This window comes from Dermochelys coriacea, chromosome 5, assembly GCF_009764565.3.
Source record: "Dermochelys coriacea isolate rDerCor1 chromosome 5, rDerCor1.pri.v4, whole genome shotgun sequence".
In the NCBI taxonomy this organism is placed as follows: Eukaryota; Metazoa; Chordata; order Testudines; family Dermochelyidae; genus Dermochelys; species Dermochelys coriacea.
This window is the reverse complement of record NC_050072.1, coordinates 101,127,694-101,146,735: the sequence shown is the minus strand read 5'-3', so window position 1 is coordinate 101,146,735 and position 19,042 is coordinate 101,127,694. Positions and strand designations below refer to the sequence as shown.

Genomic DNA, 19,042 nt, shown 5'->3' with positions numbered 1-19,042 from the left:
GGGTACAAGGAGCCCATTGAGATTAACTAGAATCATAGACTATCAGGGTTGGAAGGGACCTTAGGAAGTCATCTAGTCCAACCCCCTGCTCAAAGCAGGACCAATCCCCAACTAAATCATCCCAGCCAGGGCGTTATCAAGCCTGACCTTAAAAACCTCAAAGGAAGGAGATTCCACCATTACCCTAGGTAACGCATTCCAGTGCTTCACCACCCTCCTAGTGAAAAAGTTTTTCCTAATATCCAACCTAAACCTCCCCCACTGCAACTTGAGACTATTACTCCTCGTTCTGTCATCTGCTACCACTGAGAACAGTCTAGATCCTTCCTCTTTGGAACCCCCTTTCAGGTAGTTGAAAGCAGCTATCAAATCCCCCCTCTCTCTTCTCTTCTGCAAACTAAACTATCCCAGTTCCCTCAGCCTCTCCTCATAAGTCATGTGTTCCAGTCCCCTAATAATTTTTGTTGCCCTCCGCTGGACACTTTCCAGTTTTTCCACATCCTCCTTGAAGTGTGGGGCGCAAAAGTGGACACAGTACTCCAGATGAGGCCTCACCAATGTCGAATAGAGGGGAAAGATCACGTCCCTCAATCTGCTAGCAATGCCCCAACTTATACAGCCCAAAATGCCATTAGCCTTCTTGGCATCAAGGGCACACTGTTGATCATATCCAGCTTCTCGTCCACTGTACCCCCTAGGTCCTTTTCTGCAGAACTGCTGCCTAGCCACTCGGTCCCTAGTCTGTAGCAGTGCATGGGATTCTTCCGTCCTAAGTACAGAACTCTGCACTTGTGTCCTTGTTGAACCTCATCAGATTTCTTTTGGCTTAATCCTCTAATTTGTCTAGGTCCCTTTGTATCCTATCCCTATCCTCCAGCATATCTACCACTCCTCCCAGTTTAGTGTCATCTGCAAACTTGCTGAGGGTGCAATCCACACCATCCTCCACATCATTAATGAAGATACTGAACAAAACCGGCCTCAGGACCGACCCTTGGGGCACTCCGTTTGATACTGGCTGCCAACTAGACATGGAGCCATTGATCACTACCCGTTGAGCCCGATGATCTAGCCAGCTTTCTATCCACCTTATAGTCCATTCATCTGGCCCATACTTCTTTAATTTGCTGGCAAGAATACTGTGGGAGATCGTATCAAAACCTTTGCTAAAGTCAAGGACTAAAATGTCCACTGCTTTCCCCTCATCCACAGAGCCAGTTATCTCATCATAGAAGGCAATTAGATTAGTCAGGCATGACTTGCCCTTGGTGAATCCATGCTGACTGTTCCTGATCACCTTCCTCTCCTCTAAGTGCTTCAGAATTGATTCCTTGAGGACCTGCTCCATGATTTTTCCAGGGACTGAGGTGAGGCTGACTGGCCTGTAGTTCCCTGGATTCTCCTTCTTCCCTTTTTTTAAAGATGGGCACTACATTAGCCTTTTTCCAGCCGTCTGGGACCTCCCCCGATCACCATGAGTTTTCAAAGATAATAGCCAATGGCTCTGCAATCACATCTGCCAACTCCTGTAGCACCCTCGGAATCAGCACATCCAGCCCTATGGACTTGTGCTCGTCCAGCTTTTCTAAATAGTCCCAAACCACTTCTTTCTCCACAGGGGGCTGGTCACCTCTCCCCATGCTGTGCTGCCCAGTGCAGTAGTCTGGGAGCTGACTGTGTTCTTGAAGACAGAGGCAAAAAAAGCATTGAGTACATTAGCTTTTTCCATATCCTCTGTTACTAGGTTGCCTCCCTCATTCAGTAAGGGGCCCCCACTTTCCTTGACTTTCTTCTTGTTGCTAACATACCTGAAGAAACCCTTCTTGTTACTCTTAACATCTCTTGCTAGCTGCAACTCCAAGTGTGATTTGACCTTCCTGATTCCAATCCTGCATGCCTGAGCAATATTTTTATACTCCTCCCTGGTCATTTGTCCAATCTTCCACTTCTTGTAAGCTTCTTTTTTGTGTTTAAGATCAGCAAGGATTTCACTGTTAAGCCAAGCTGGTCACCTGCCATATTTACTATTCTTTCTACACATCGGGATGGTTTGTTCCTGTAACCTCAATAAGGATTCTTTAAAATACAGCCAGCTCTCCTGGACTCCTTTTTCCCTCATGTTATTCTCCAGGGGATCCTGCCCATCAGTTCCCTGAGGGAGTCAGTCTGCTTTTCTGAAGTCCAGGGTCCGTATTCTGCTGCTCTCCTTTCTTCCTTGTGTCAGGATCCTGAACTCGACCATCTCATGGTCGCTACCTCCCAGGTTCCCATCCACTTTTGCTTCCCCTGCTAATTCTTCCTGGTTTGTGAACAGCAGGTCAAGAAGAGCTCTGCCCCTAGTTGGTTCCTCCAGCACGTGCACCAGGAAATTGTCCCCTACACTTTCCAAAAACTTCCTGGATTGTCTGTGCACCACTGTATTGCTCTCCCAGCAATGATTGAAGGTTTGAAGATTCAGGGTGATTGAAGTCTCCCATGAGAACCAGGGCCTGCGATCTAGTAACTTCCATTAGCCAGAAGAAAGCCTCGCCCACCTCATCCCTCTAGTCCGGTGGTCTATAGCAGACTCCCACCACAACGTTACCCTTGTTGCTCACACTTCTAAACTTAATCCAGAGACTTTCAGGTTTTTCTGCAGTTTCATACTGGAGCTCTGAGCAGCCATACTGCTCTCTTACATACAATGCAACCCCCCCACCTTTTCTGCCCTGCCTGTCCTTCCTGAACAGTTTATATCCATCCATGACAGTACTCCAGTCATGGGAGTTATCCCACCGAGTCTCTGTTATTCCAATCACATTGTAATTCCTTGACTGTGCCAGGACTTCCAGTTCTTCTTGCATTTGTGTATAGGCACTTAAGAATGTATTGGTAGAATACCTTCTATAGTCGAATTTCATTTTAATGACAGTCACTTACGGTTAGAGAGACAAGGTGAATGAGGTAATATCATTTATTGAATCAACTTCTATTGGTGAGAGAGACAAGCTACACTACAAGTCTACACGACACAATTAAGTCAACCTAAATTATGTCGACTATGCCATGGCAGTAATTGAATCTTTTTTTACACATCCACACTATGCTCCTTGCATTGGCAGTGTGCATCTTCACCAGGAGTCCTTGCACCAATTTAATTGCCAGCGTGAGACATTGTGGGATTTTTTCTGAAAGGCAGCAACACAGTGTCTACAGTGACACTGCGTCGACCTAACTACATTGACTTAAGCGTTGCGCCTCTCGCAGAGGTGGAGTGTTTAAGGGCTTATCTATACTACAAAATTAAGTCAACTTAAGTTAATTCAATGTACAGCCACCACAGTAATTAAAGTAGTGGTTTGTGTTCACACTTGCTCCTTTTGTTCGTGGTGCATATCTTTACCAGGAGCGCTTTAACCAACGGAAGTGGGGTATGGTAGGCACTGAAGCTGGAGCCCAGCAGCCCTGGGGCTGACTGCCTCAGCTGTAGGCAGGGGCTCACACCTGCCCCCCAAGCTGTCAGGCAGGTGCTGGCTCACAGGTAGGGGCCCTGATAGCCCAAGCTGTCAGCCTGATGTGGGATTCACAGATGGCTGTCAACCCCAGAGCTGGGGGGCTCTAAGAGCCGGAGCCAAAATGTGAAATAATAGCAGCAGTGAAAATGCTGGTAGGCTCCCTGCTGTGAAATTGAACCTTGCAGCAGGCTCACAGCTGGGACTGTCAGCCTTGAAGCGGTGGTGGAGGGGGCTCCTGCTGTTAGCCCTGCTGCCAGGACTTACAGCTGGGAGCTCCACTGGTGGATTGGAGGGCCGGAAGAGAGCGCTAGCCCAGGCGGAAAGCGGGCTCTGTAGTGTAGATCAAGTTTTACTCGGTGTAGTGGGCAAGTTACGTTGGTGGGAGCTACATTTTGGTTGGTGGGAGCTACGTTGGTAGGTGCTTAAAGAGATAGGTCGCCCTAACTCTATGGTGTAGACCAGGTTACACAGAGCTCTTCTTCAGGTCACTTATGGGTATCATTTGGCTATTGATCAAAAATAACTATTCAAAAGCCATTTCTAATTGGTGTTGATGTGTTGCTAATTGGTGCTTATAGTTATTTAGTGTTGGGCACGACACACAAATAATAACCATGCCTTGCTCTTATCAGTGCTTTTCAGTAATACACTTTAGTTCCTTTTCTGAAGAGGTTACAGTCCAAAGCCCCAATCTGCAACAGATTGCAATATTGGGGTGACAAGAGACAAAGACAAAATACACTGTTGCAGAGGTGCGGATGATTTAATAGCCTTTTCTGTTTTGTTTAAGTTTAACAAATTTGCTCTAATGGGGCCTGCAGTCATAAGGATAAGAAGGGAAGTAATTATTTCCAAAAATGGGAAGGAATTTTATACCTTTTGGTTTTTGTGATTGCAGATAAAAGAATGCTACAGTCTGGTTGCTGGTCAGAGCTAATTATAAGCCTGACTCACCTGTCTCTACCTCAAAATGCTTGTTAAAATTGGTCACATCCTTGTAAGGAGATTTTTCTTCTGTGTATGTATTTGATTTTAGTAAGCTCACTGCCTGAGTGACTTGGATATAATTATCTAAGGAGGGGCCTTGCCAAACTGCCTATTGTAACATGATGTCGCTGTATAGGACACAATTCTGCCTGTTTGACACCCTGGATAGCCCTACTAATCCAAGAACTGTTAAATCTAGAATTTGTGCTTAGAACAGGTGCAAAATTAGAGGGCTGTGTTTGTAATATATTTTCAGAACCTAGTATGGGTGAAAACTGACCATAATATTGTGCACAAAATGCAATCTCTACAGAGCTCCTTCACAGAGGCTTTAAACTAAGCCATCACAGTAATTGAGTCTCCCATATCTTTGCTTAATCTCCCCCTTCCCTAGTTCAGTGTCTCATAAGGACAAGCAGCAGATATTTCTTTGTGATTTTAAAATATCATATAGCTGCTGACACTGTTCACAGAGTTGGAGTGGGTTTTTTTTTTTAAAGTGTATGTGTTAAGCAACATCAGAAAAAGAATTGGACAATAGCCATCCTGAATGATGAGAAATTGAATAATATCCAAATCTTCATTTAGTTCTATTTTAAATACAAAATTGGCAAAATGTTTGGCACCAGTAGCTTTCATTAACAGCCCGACAGCTCTAAAAGCACAAGACAGAAATATTTCTATCCAAATATAGAAAGAGATTATTCTTTGGGGGAGGAGGAGTCACTTTTGAACCATTTATATAAAATAGAATAAATATTCTGTTACAAATGTGAATTTTTCCCATGTATGTGGAGTTGTCTTGTGTTTTGTTCTGGAGTGAATAGAAGTGAGATGATCTCTAATACAGTATTTTTAAATCTTTTTTTTGATCACTTAAGCAGCAGAACTCAGCATTTCCATTCTAAGCACCATAACCAATTCAATTTTTAGTAGCCTCTATCTACATCCAATTAATCCCTTTTTAACCATCTGTGAGTAGTATCAGTCATTCCAATTTAAAAAAAGATGCACAATTATGGAGAAACAGCTACAGTGTACTGGGCTTGGAATATATATTTTTTTTTCCTGACACATTCATGTTATTTCAAACAGACAGGAAAGTATCAAGTTTAGTTGAGGCAGAGTAAATGTAGTCCTTCTGACATAGCTATCTTTCATATCAGATAATTGCATAAAGTCTGTGAGTCTTAATCCCAACATGCACTGGACTTCAGTGAGCCTTTGATGGCTTTTCCAAGACAGTCCAACCAAGCTGCCAGTAAAAACAAATGTACACAACAGTAGGCATACGAGGGCATGTTTTAACATGGGGTGTGGTGAATTAGGCCTTGTCTACAGTAACAGAACTAGCATCCATGTAACTACTGAATTGATCTACTTCAGTATAACCGCTGCTTCACATGGCAGCACCACAGCTACATTAAGGTTGCATTGGCGTAACTATCTGTGAATGTTTTTTTTAATGTTGCCAAGTCCTTAGACTCACAACTAGCAATGGACAAATATTAACAAGTGTTTGAGAATCCGTCAGGTTCAGAGTTTTATCCAAAAAACATCTGACCTGCCCTTCCCGAAACAGAACTGTCCAGCCCCCGGCCACTCCCTCTCCCTCAACTAATCTAGCCTCTTCCTCAAAAAGAACAACTCTAGGACAGATCTCTTGAGTCCAGCCAACTCTACAATATCCTTACTTGTTAACCCTGATGTCTTTAGAGCTTGTTACTTCCCTTTTAAGGCCAAATTTACCTTACAACTTCATTCATGTCAGGAGATCTGATTATTAGATTATTATGCAAATCTGTGGATATCTACTTTATATCTGCATCTCCGGGCCATGTTTGTGGATCGTGGATGTATGTGGATCCAAATTTTATAAGTAGAGCCCTGCAAATCTGTGGATCTACTCTTTATATTTGCAGACCATGTTTGTGGATCGGATGTGGATACAGATTTTGTATCTACACAGGGCTCTACTGATTATAATGGTGTTCTGCTTTGGAATGTACATGAGTCCTTAACAGTATCAATATGTTGGGGCTTTGGACTGTGGGCTCGCTTCTTCTTAAGGCCTGGAGAGCTTGCATCTTACACTTACATTATTTTTATTTAAATCGTACATAGCTAACACAACAGCAAACAGAGCTTAGTGTTGACTGCAGCCCAGAAACTGGCCTATCAAAATGGAGGATGAATCTTGACCTTGGCCTCTGTAGCCCTCCCCAACGTCTTTTACACATCAGTGACAGCTATCCCATACATCTTTCACTATTTACTTAAAATAAATTTATTTGACACTTGTTTTTGGAAAGGCATCAGAGTGGGTGGTTCAGATAAATTTTGTCTAAGAATCCAAATCTTGTGGTTACTCCAAACCTCTCCAGATAGCTTTGGAGGGTTCTGTACAAATCTGAACATGGCTTGTTCTGAAAACATTCTAAAATAGAACTGTATTATAATGGGGTAGGGGGTCTGGGGAGCTCCTGACACGATTCCGGCTGTCATGTTGATGAGTACCCTTAGTGTGAGCTGAGATCTTGTAGAGTTCCTTCACAACTGTGCACGTTATAGCTGCATGTTTTGCTTTTAGGAAGCATGAGAAATCGTAAGATGCTTAGATTTAGGTTAACTGTGGCAAGAAGGCGCAGCCTTGTCTTGCGAGTCATAGGTCCTCATACTTCTTAATTGGAGCTAAGCCGAAAAATGAACAAACCAGTATTTTTTAAACCAGATTTCTAACACAGTATAGTTTTCATTCAGTTACAGGGGAGTGCAGACTTTTCAAGGCTGGCTTGGAATTTTTCCCATACTAATTCACACATTCCTACTCATAGCTCTCCTAATGTGAGTTACTCATCTATATTCTTCACCCACCACACTAAACAAACTAATTCCACAAAGTATTTAGACCACGTTGTCTTAAAAACTAAGTCTGAACTCCAGTAATGTGGGCATTCCTCTAACAAAGGTTCCACGTGCTTATGCTACACAGCTTACATTTGCTCTGCCGGTTTCCTGTAGTCATGTTGAAAAGAAAGGTACTTGCTACTCCTTGAGGTCTGACTGGAGAAACCACCCAAGAAATCTCCCTCCCATGTAGCCATTATCAGTGATTCTGTGCACAAACAGTGGCTGTTTTCTCTCTCTTCCTTCTAGCATCTGCTTCATCAGCTATCTCTGCTTAATAGCCAGCAGATTTGACTTGCTGTGCCATGGTGTGTCTAGCCTCCTTACTGCAACTATGTATAAGCTGATTCTGAGAATCTCTGGGACCATATGGGCTATTCAAGCTAGGGACATTCTCTAAGAGGTCAAAAGCATTTCCAATAAATGAAATAATTCAAAGAAGTTTTCTGGCCCTCATCTTCTGTTTCAGTGCCTTCCCTGATTCTCGATATGCCCCCCTCCACCCCATTTAAGACATTATTTCAATAGGTCTAGCTAAATATGATCAGCACTGGGCATATCTTTATGGGAGAGCACTCATGTTGATTTGCAACTAAAAAAACAAAGAGTTAAAAAGATTCCCAAACTTTCTTTTTTAATCATTATTTGTCTAATACTGAAACAAGTGTGCAGGTGGGCTTGATGTCTTGTTTCTTTGTCACTTCCGTGATTAATTTCTATAATCCGTACATGCTTAAAGTAAAAGCTGTTAATTTTGGGTATGTGAGGAAGTGAATCTTGTCTTGTATCCAAGACACTTTCTGCACTAGGGAAAATAACCTGTGGCTAATGTTATCTCCTTGCCACCCAGTTCAACTGATACTAAAATGGTTAGGCTGTGACTATGGTTAGTGAAGACAGGGTCAAATTGCTTTTGTCACCCTTTATATTAAGTGTGTTTGACTCATAGTAGTATGAGGGATCTAGCAAATTTTCTATAACAGGTGTTGAATATGATTTATCCCTATCTATGGACTAGATCATGCCTAGCCTCTGCACATGAACCGTTCCTTGCCACAATACTGTATGGGCTACAAGGTGCTCCAAAGGAGATGGGGAGGAGAAAAGGCCATGGCCTCTTCAGCAACATTCTTACCCAGGGGTCCACCAACCAGGGGTCGTGTTAGACTTACTGGGGCCCAGGGCTGAAGCTCTGGAGCCTCGCAGCAACTGGAGCCCAGAAGCCCCACTGCCCGGCTGTGGGAGCTGAAGCCTGAGCAGCTGAGCTTTGTGGGGCCCATGGCAATTGCCTTGCTTGCTACCTCCTACATCAGCTCTGGCATTTATATGTAAAAAGACAGTTGTGGTACAGGCAGGCTGTGGAGTTTTTATAGCATGCTGTGGGGGAGGAGCCGCGGAAAGAAAAAGGTTGAGAACCTCTGCTCTACGGCACCTTCGAGGGGTGTAACCATAGTCATGCTCCTCTTATGTGCCTGGAGCTCTGGGAAGCACAATTCCTCACTGTGCTCCTGCTGGGGTTGATACCTCTTTGCAGTTTCTCTAATCTGGACTATAGCTGAAAGTCACATGAGAGCTCTCTACTTGTCAAACTATTTTCAATCCGGGTTTAACCACAGATAGTTGTCCCAATGTCGACATTGCTCAGACAATCTTCATTGGCCTTCTCCTTTCCTTCCATGTTGCATTTCTTCCTGCCTTGTTCTAGTTTCTCTCTCTGTTCCTCAACCCAAAGTTGGAGTGCAGCTACACTAGGAGATCTTTCCTGGAGCAGGGTCAGTTGACATGATGGCCCTATCACTAGTGCATAGCCTTCTTTAGAATTTACACCATTGGCTGTACCAGGACAGCACCACTACTGCTGACAAATGAGAATAACATTTCTAGCACAGTCAAGGTCTTGGAGTTTCCCCTTTCATAGAAATTATACACTGAATTGTTTGCAGGCACCTGTAAATAGGTACTGAACTGGGAATCAACTTTTATTCTGAGGCATAAAATTCACTAGCCATGAGAGTGCTAAACCTCTAGTTTTCTGGGGTTGAACAAACCCTTTCATTTTCTACCTTGTCTGTGTTAAACAGAGGCGGACAAATACTGGATGAAATTTCTTTGCAGGTATATTTGAATTTTGAAATGAATTTGCTTAAGTCATGTTCTCACCCTTCTCGTGTTTGCATAAATGTTTGCAAGCAGCAATCAAGTTTTGCAAATGTGAATAGTCCTGGAAGGTAGATTTTTAAGATTACACTGTGAGATATAGGAAAATAAATTAAACATCTTCCTGATTATGAGATCTCTTAGGGAACAGAAATGCTACTGTGGGATTTACTTGATCAAGCCCAACTAAGCAGCACAGCTCTGGCAAGTCACAGAATAAAGCAAATAAGGGGCGGGGTGGGGAAATGTCATCAAATAATTTAAAATAACAAATATATTTGGGGAAATTATTAACTGTGCATATGCTCCACAGAAAGAAAGAAGTGAAATTAACCTATAGCTATGTCAGTTTGGTGGAAATGTACAGAGTGGATTTTTTTGTAAACTGACTTGTGATTAATTTTGGGCGTGTCTGCTGAAGTTTTCTACAGGAGTATAAATATGTGGATAAACCAGTAAAGATTTTTCTTTAGCTACATTTGAAGGCTTTTTTTTTCCTCATTGTTTTAGATGATACAGTGCAAGCCATAATCAGGTGTCATAATCATAAACAAATGGCCACAGAGCTTCTATCATAACAGTTCAATTCTTAGACCATGCTTGTTCTTTTCAAGGGACTACAAAATACTTTTCCAGTTAGTAAAGCTAATCCCTTGTTCTTTCCATTATACTGCCAATATTTTTATCCTAAAAAAAGCAACTCTGAGAGGGGAGGGCATAGTATTTTAATCAGGAAACACTGAATGTGGCTGTATCTCAAATTATGTTATAGAAGGGATTGTTTCTGCACAGCCAATAAGGAATGTAATAGTTGTTTTAGATGCCTATGTATTTTGCTGTTTTTGCCCATAGCTGAAGACTACTTAGTAACATCTGAGTCTGTCTTCTTTATCTGAAATGAGTGTTGCTTACTCATAGGACCTGATACTTAGCTCTGAGTAAGAAGTAGTTGATGTAGCTTGTGACCATACTGCCTTGATCCTGAGCTGGCTGTATACCAGGCCTGTCCTTCGACTTTCATTCTAACTTGTGCCAGCTGCGAATGTCTCCACTCTGGCTGGATCACAGCCCCTTAGAATTGGTGCTCCTGGCCATATGCCATCCTGGTGGCTAGAAGAAGGGATGGTAAAGGAGTGCTATGGAGATTGGGTCCCACCAGAATTTCCCCTCGTAAGTGAAAAAAAATGTGATGGCCAAATATGTCCCGCATAGGGCCATTTTGTGCCAGTGAAATGGCATAAAATATCCACAGTACAGACAAAGACGAGCCAATAGTAAACCAGGAGGCTGAAGGCTAACCCCTTCTGGACTGAGATGGAGTTTAGACTTCAATATTTTTTTACACTTTGCTTAGGACTTTGGTTTTTGAAGATTGCTTTTTGGGAAATGTTTGTAATGAAACTCGTTACCCAAAGCATTCCTTAAGTGAAAGGACACTTTCCAGTTAAAACTCCATGAATGAAGTCCAAGTCCCAATGTCGAAACTCCCATTCACTTCAAATGGGGCCAGAATTTCACCCCATATACTACTTGAAAATCAGTTCCCCCACTTGAGTACATTTTAATATTACCGTAGACTATACAAACGGAGAGGAGTTGTATAGTTTTGTTTACTTTTCACCATTTATGCTGTTTACCACTTGTATTTCAATCATTAAGTGTGGCAGTGAAAATAGACTAGTCAGTTTCGCTCTCTGGTTCGGTCCTTGTTCAATCCCGCCAAAGGCACTAGTACTGCCAAAGCTATTAGAAGTCTAGGATGCATGCAAACAGCATGGCATTAGCTGTTCTCACAGACTCTAGAAATAGTTCACTTTCCTAATCTTCTTCTTAATATTTTGTATACAGATGTTTAAAGTTGTAGTTAAGTGCTTTTTTGGCTATCAGGCATGTAATTCAATTGCCACAGTATCTGTTTGATTCTAGACAAATATACCCATCTAGAGACTTAAATTTTTTGAGGATTTTGATTTTTAAATTGAAACATAGCAGCAGAGGGTCTTTATATAGAAAAAACATTGTTGCAATGTCAATTTCATTTCCACATTGCCATTTTAATGTTACAAGAAACTTAACTAAAATATTACACATTTTCACACTTCATATTCTCTACATGTGAATGTATTCAGATGCAATTATAGTGTGGTTATGCATTTATATAGCTAGTTAAGAAAAAAATGATATTGCTTCCACCTGCCCATTATCGTTAGTAGCCTCTTCTGAACCTGTGGATGTTGAATTTTGTCTTGTTTATGTGAGACTGATCCAATGAATTACTATCTAATAATGCACCTGAGACTGTGTGTTACCTTAAAACTTTTCTTCAGTATTCAGTTTCTTTGTGTATCTTGTGGTGCTATGAATAAGGCTACCTGATAAAGTCAACATAGCATGACTTGTCTACACGGGGGTGTAATGCACCTTATGGAGGTGTGATTTCTAAGCACACGAATGGGTTCATGTAGTCACTACTAGTACGCACTAGAAGATCCTTAGTGCACGTTAACACAGTGCACTACATGAATGCACACTAAGGAACTTCTAATATACACCCGCAGGGTCTTCATGGACTAGTTAGTATGATTTCTAAAGCGCACTCTTGTAGTGCATATAACCCTGCTCTGTAGACATGCCAATAATGCTGGAAATTACTATAATAAGTAGTAAAGTGACTATTCAAGGATTTATTATTTAAGATTGAAGGTAGGAGTGGCCGTACAATAAATAATATGATGTATAAATGTAAGAGAATGCTCTCTGTCCTGAAATATCCCAACGTGCCTTGCAGACCATATAAATCTACCACCATTGAAATGGAAGCATCTTAAGGACAGAGGTATTATTAGACATGGCACACTGCATAACAGTGAAAGGAAGGAAGATTTTGGCCCAGGACTTCAGGGCAAACATTTTCCCTCCTCCTATCCCCTTTTTAAAATAAAGATCTAATCACTCTCATGCGTACACTCACACTCAAACAGTGTATGTGTATGTATGTATGTATGTGTGTCTCCACACAGAGTGTTAGAGCCTTAATAAGTCTTTTTGGACTCAAACATGATTCTTTGATTTCCCCTGGATAATTTTATCTCTAGGCTTTGGCACTATCCCGATCTAACATGAAACAGTGCCATCATGCCCACTCCACTCTCTCCCCACTCTTATAACATACCTGAAGGTATTGGTATCTGCAGGAATTTGCCTGGGTTGGAATAATTTCAACAAATGGAAAATGGTTTCCATAGTTGTGTGAGGTGGCATTTGTACTGTGTAGGGTATAAAAGGAGGCATTATAATGGAGTCTATAGCTTGCTTAATTCTGTACAAGTAACCACCACTTAAGTGAACATTTCTAACATTTCTCCCTTGCCTTCCAACTTTGTGCTGAATAGACCATACATAAGATGAATAGAGCCCTCATATATTGTAGGGTGTGTGTGTGTGTGTGTGTGTGTGTGTGAGAGAGAGAGAGAGAGAGAGGGAGGGAGAGAGAGAGAGTAGGTGCTTCTATTCTGAAGTAACTGAAACAATATCAGGTTTCAGAGTAGCAGCCCTGTTAGTCTGTATTCGCAAAAAGAAAAGGAGTACTTGTGGTACCTTAGAGACTAACACATTTATTTGAGCATAAGCTTTCGTGAGCTACAGCTCACTTCATCGGATGCATCAATAACAATATCAACTTCTGTGAATACATCTTTACTAACCCTTGAGTTGATCTGAGAAAGAAATCACCAATACTCTGTTAGTACTTGGAAGATTATAAACCTCAGAGATTTAGCTCAGGATTAGCAAATTGGAGAGTGTACATTTATAAGGCAAGGCTTAGAACCATGATTGTCTCTGAATCATTTTCATTAGTGCTTTATTCAAAGATCATTTGAATTATGTAACAATGACGTTTCAGGGGAATCTGTCAGGAGTTTATTTTAGTCTCGTCTTCCCCCCCCCCCACAAAAAAGTTATTTTTATTACTCCAATTTATAATGTGCAGCATGTTTAGAAAGGCAGAAGCTTCGATCTTTGAGGAGAGATGACTTCAGATGTTGCATCTGAACACTGATTGTAACTTAGCTTGGTGGTGTGTTGAAAGAGGCAGAATGAGGTACAAGAAATATATAACCATTCTAGAAGCTGCAATTGGCATTACCCCCCTTAATAAGAGAGAACTGCTTCCTGAGGGCAGACATGCAAACCTTTGGCAACATCCAGGGTAAGTGAATAGTAGGTCAATGAGTAATTGCAAAAGACAAACATTTACCTTAAAGCTGCACACAGACCTAGAAAGTTGTGTTATCTGCAGTGAGGAGGAATACTTCATAAAACAAATAATCTTTTTTTAAAATACAGTGTTATGAAGTAAAAGAAGCAGAATGTTGTTTCCCTAGGGAAATGTGTATGCTGTCCTTGACTGGCATGACCATTTTCAGGTATTTTTGGATAAGTCCTCAGTAATAACACTTAATACTCTGTGAAAACTTCTGATTTAAGAACTGAATAGATAAGCTGGAGCATACTCCTCTCTACAATAGCAAATGAAATGGATATTTTGCAGCCTGATTATTCCTTGATTACTTTTCTCCTTCTTAAATATTTAAAACACATTTCTTAAGATCTGTGTTGGAAATCTCACAGCTCCTGAAGATGGAAAAGAAAAGCATTAATTTCTTTAGGGAACTTCATTCAGTATTGCTTTGTCTATTGAACATCAAAGTTCTCTTACGTTTAAGGTAAATTGATTTCCAGGATTGAATTTATTTTTGTTAAATGAACAGTAAAGTAAAATCCTTTAAGTTGTAATGAAAAAATATGATTAAAAATGGTTGCCTATGTAAAGTCTTTGAAATCTTTGGACATCAAGGTACTGAAACCCCTGGATATGTCCATTTGGCATTGACCAATTAAATACTACATTGTTAAAACACTTGTTAGAGGGCTAAAGCAAAAAGCTTTTAAAAATCTAAGGTCTCCCTGTTCTTGGTATTTGTTTGATTTTTGCATTTTACTCCATTTCAAGGATGTAAATAGACCAGATAGTTTCAGTTTAGTTTTGTAGGCTGTTTCTAGTCAGTTATTTTCATGTTCTCCTACACCAGGATGCTGCAATGTTTTTTTGGAAACACTGTTGGGGAATGTTAACTTGTTTTATACATTTTAAAAAAAAGGGAGAGAGAGAAAGAAAAAGCTTCTGTTAAAGACCAACTTATGGAAACATTCCTGTGGGTCTTAGATATTTTAAAATTTTGCTGATACAAAACCTAAACCTGAAACCAGATTTGACAAGGCAGTCCCTTTTGGCTGTGTCTACACTGAGCTTTTTTTTTTTTTTTTTTTTTTTTAAATTTCCTACAATTGCCACTCCACCGATGGTACCAGTGGTGGGAGCATTCGAGTAGACAAGGCACCCTGTGCACTTTCCATCATGTCGTCTAACCCTGCTCAGAGCATGTTTAGGCAACACAGTAATGCTAGCGGATTTCAGCTCCTCATCTATGCTAGAGGCTCCCACATTGGAGCTGCAGTCGTGGTATTGCAAGAAGGGGAAATTTTTATGCAACAGTTAACTGTGGACAAGGCCTTACAATGGACACTTAAGATACAAGTTACCTATTGGAAGAGTTCCTGAGTGCAAATTTCACTCTATTTAGGAACAGTTCCACCTCATTATTCACATTGCACAAACTATAACTTTTTCTCAGTTTCATGGCTGCACCTACATGCTAATCTGTTTGCAGCCACTCCTTACTTGTTGATAAACAGATTGTGTGGTTTCTCTGAATACCTTTGTGGAGCTGTGTTGGAAAGCAATGGCACATTCTTTCTGTATTTCTCTGTCCTCTGAATGTGTGTGTTGTCCAGTGGAACATACTTGGTTTTACACAAACTTTGGTTGATAGAAAATTAGGCTAATTTAAAAAACACTGGTACAACTGATAATTTTAACGTCTTTGAAAATCTTTCTCTATTATCAACTTCAGCTAGTATCAAACTACAGATGACAGTGTCCCATCAATCCACTTATTTGCTTTTCTTTCCAGCAGCATTGATCATACATCTTGGCTCTTCTGCCGAGATATTGAGGATGATAATGTATTATATTTTAAGGGGTTTAGAATTTAAAGTGCATGTTCAGATAACAGAAGTGAGTTTACAACATTGTCATTGGTCTTTTTAATAAAAAGCAAAGGACAACTTAATGAGGTTTTAATGCATCTTAAAATGTCAAAAATAACTTGTACTACAGTCAGGAGTACTATTAAGAGGCAGGTGGGTTCTGTTTCCAGCGGCATAGATCTTCGTGTGCTTAAGAACATAAGAATGGCCATACTGGGTCAAACCAAAGGTCCATCGAGCCCAGTATCCTGTCTTCTGACAGTGGCCAATGTCAGGGGCCCAAGGGGGAATGAACAGAATAGGTAATCATCAAGTGATCCATCCCCTGTCTCCCATTCCCAGCTTCTGGCAAACACAGGCTAGGGACACCATCCCTGCCCATCCTGGCTAATAGCCATTGATGGACCTATCCTCCATGAATTTATCTAGTTCTTTTTTGAACCCTGTTATGGTCTTGGCCTTCACAACATCCTCTGGCAAAAAGTTCCACAGATTGACTATGCGTTGTGTGAAGAAATACTTCCTTTTGTTTGTCTTAAACCTGCTGCCGATTAATTTCATTTGGTGACCCCTAGTTCTTGTGTTACAAGAAGGAGTAAATAACACTTCCTTATTTACTTTCTCCACACCAGTCATGATTTATCCCCCCTTAGTCGTCTCTTTTCCAAACTGAAAAGTCCCAGTCTTATTAATCTCTCCTAATATGGAAGCTGTTCCATACCCCTAATCATTTTTGTTGCCCTTTTCTGAACCTTTTCCAATTCCAATATATCTTTTTGAGATGGGGTGACCACATCTACACTCAGCATTCAAGATGTGGGCATACCATAGATTTATATAAAGTCAGTATGATATTTTCTGTCTTATTATCTATCCCTTTCTTAATGATTCCCAGCGTTCCGTTTGCCTTTTTGACTGCCACTGCACATTGAGTGGATGTTTTTAGGAGAACTATCCACAATGACTGGAAGATCTTTCTTGAGTGGTAACACCTAATTTAGACCCCATCATTTTTATATGTATAGTTGGGACTGTTTTCCAATGTGCATTACTTGGTATTTATCAACATTGATAAATGTTTGCTCCAGTAACAGGTTAATATCTGGGTATAAACTCCAGAAATATTAACTGATCAGTAAACTTCTAATGATATGACTGAGGTTCAGAGGTTAATCAAACAACGATTTAAAATCAAACAAATTGTTTTCAATTCCCCTCTTGTTCATCATTTTCCAGGGGCTAAGGTTCAGTGCAAGGTTCTCTCTCCATGTACCAGCTTTAATGAACATTTATCTAGTTGGGTTTTCTAATTTTGTTCCCACCTGATACTTCTCTTAATGACTTCTATAGCAAAAAGCAACACTGGGATATACTCTCAGCTGCAGCATTACCACATGGTAGATGGAGAGTTACTGAGAATAAACAAAATGGAAGAATAAAGCTTAATTTGAAAGGAGAAAAAAACGTGCTATTTTGATCATGCAATTATTTTTATTTAAAGATCAAAGGCACCATCGTTTATTTTCTTTACCATTTATGTTTGTCATTGTAGAACAATGATGAGATTTACGTGGCGGTTGAGTATTTATAACTGTTGACCTCTCTATAAGGAGCCAAAATTATGGCCATGATGGTGGTTTAATTTTTAGCCCAATGTATAACTTTCCTGCTGCTTCCTGGAAAATCAATAGTGTGTGTGCAGCCTGTAACAATAATTGACACTAATGTTCATAATGTATCTTTCACTGTTCAAAAAACATGCTGCAGTGTCCTTTTGTCCTGCAGCTGCAAAATCGTGCCATGACTAAAACAATCCTACCCCACGCCCTGGGACTGTTCTTGAGCTGGGAGAGACAGCAGGGGAAAAAACCACACACCATCAATCAGTTTGGAAATTGCTTGTTTTAAGAAGTAGAAACAAGTCCAAGTAGATTGTTGTTGTCATAGACTATTTAACTTTTTAAAAAATCTGCTATCTTGACATAGCTATGCTCAAACAGAGTGGGGTGAGAAACTAAAAAGATAAATAAAATATGGTTTAGAAATTCTTTAGGTAATAAATAATTGAAGAATTTCTTCTGTTGATTATTTCACCATCTGTTTCTTGCTGCTATCTTGTTAAGCAGAGGTGGCTGTGGATTATTAAGCAGAAGGATGTATAAATGATGAGTCTGTGTACAGTTGGGTCCACATCTGCCAAATGACTGTAGGACCATATCTTTCGACTGAGATTGAGCATATCCCTTGCATAAGCTGTTCTGGAAAGGAGGCTGGCCTTATTGTCAAGGCATAGGACAGGACTTGGAGAACCTGGCTTGCGTTTTCAGTTCTGCTGCAGGCTTCCTATGTGACCATGGCAAGTCACCTCATCAGTATGTGCTGCGTCAGGATGGGGATGATAATGTTTCCTTTTTACCAGTCTGTCTATCTTGCTTGCTTAGACTGTAAGCTGTTTAGGGCAGTTACGGTCTCTCATTGTGTTTGTACAGCACTTAGCACAATGGGGCTACGAACTTGGTTAGACACTACCATAGCAAATAATAGTAATGCTGAAGATTCCCCTTTGGCAGGCAACAGTTCCACTTTACTGCCAGGGACAGTTCAAGCAGCCAAGCTAACTTAGAAGGAATTGCTTTAATTTCCTTTTCTTATGGATGTCCGTATTCCAGGCTTCATGATCACTCTTCTGTGATGCTCATAGGCTAGGTGCCAGCTCGTTCCAAGGTCCCCTTGTCTTCATTGAATGCTGACAGATACATAGCTGGAACCAGTCTGGCTCACCTGTGTGTTACTATTGTTAAAATAGGCATTAGAATTATAAGGGTATGCTTAATGTTTAGACTTTATGGAATGCCTGTGAGTTGCTGCCTACATTAATCTCAGTTATAATATCGGTATCCATATTGTAAGGTAACATTTGAGCGTTTCTTTTGTAAGCCTCTGTAATTGTGTAAATCACCAGACTAGTGTGAAACGCTGGTCTCCAACAGAGGTTTTATGTTCTGCCCATCAAGGAAGGCTCCGCTATACTTGATAGACTAGTGTGGAATGTTAAAGAGGACTAAAGACTTTGTTGTTTACTCTTCCCCCTGAACCTCTCCCTTAAGATGAGTGATGCAAGAGATTTCCTCCCATCAGCTGAGTCTGCAGCTCAAAGCAGAGGGGGGAAAGGGACTAAAAACTCCTAATAAGGAACTATATGTGGTTTGGACCCTGGGGGGCATTAGCAAAAGATCTCGGTGCTTAGACAGGGTTAGCCCTAAAAGACCTAGAGAGCTTGCTTATTATTGAAGCTTCTATTACTTTTTGAATCTTAAGATTGGAACTCACTTGTGGTTATATATGTTTACTTGCTTTATCCTTGTAAATAATTGTCATTTGCTTTT

At 40.7% G+C, this 19,042-nt stretch overlaps 1 protein-coding gene across 9 annotated transcripts in view; it reads left to right on the top strand.

Annotated features, from left to right (window-relative positions):
• The window catches only part of TJP2 (tight junction protein 2), a 94,173-nt gene that overhangs the window by 2,194 nt on the left and 72,937 nt on the right, over positions 1 to 19,042 (top strand). The gene's annotated exons all lie outside the window — the stretch shown is intronic.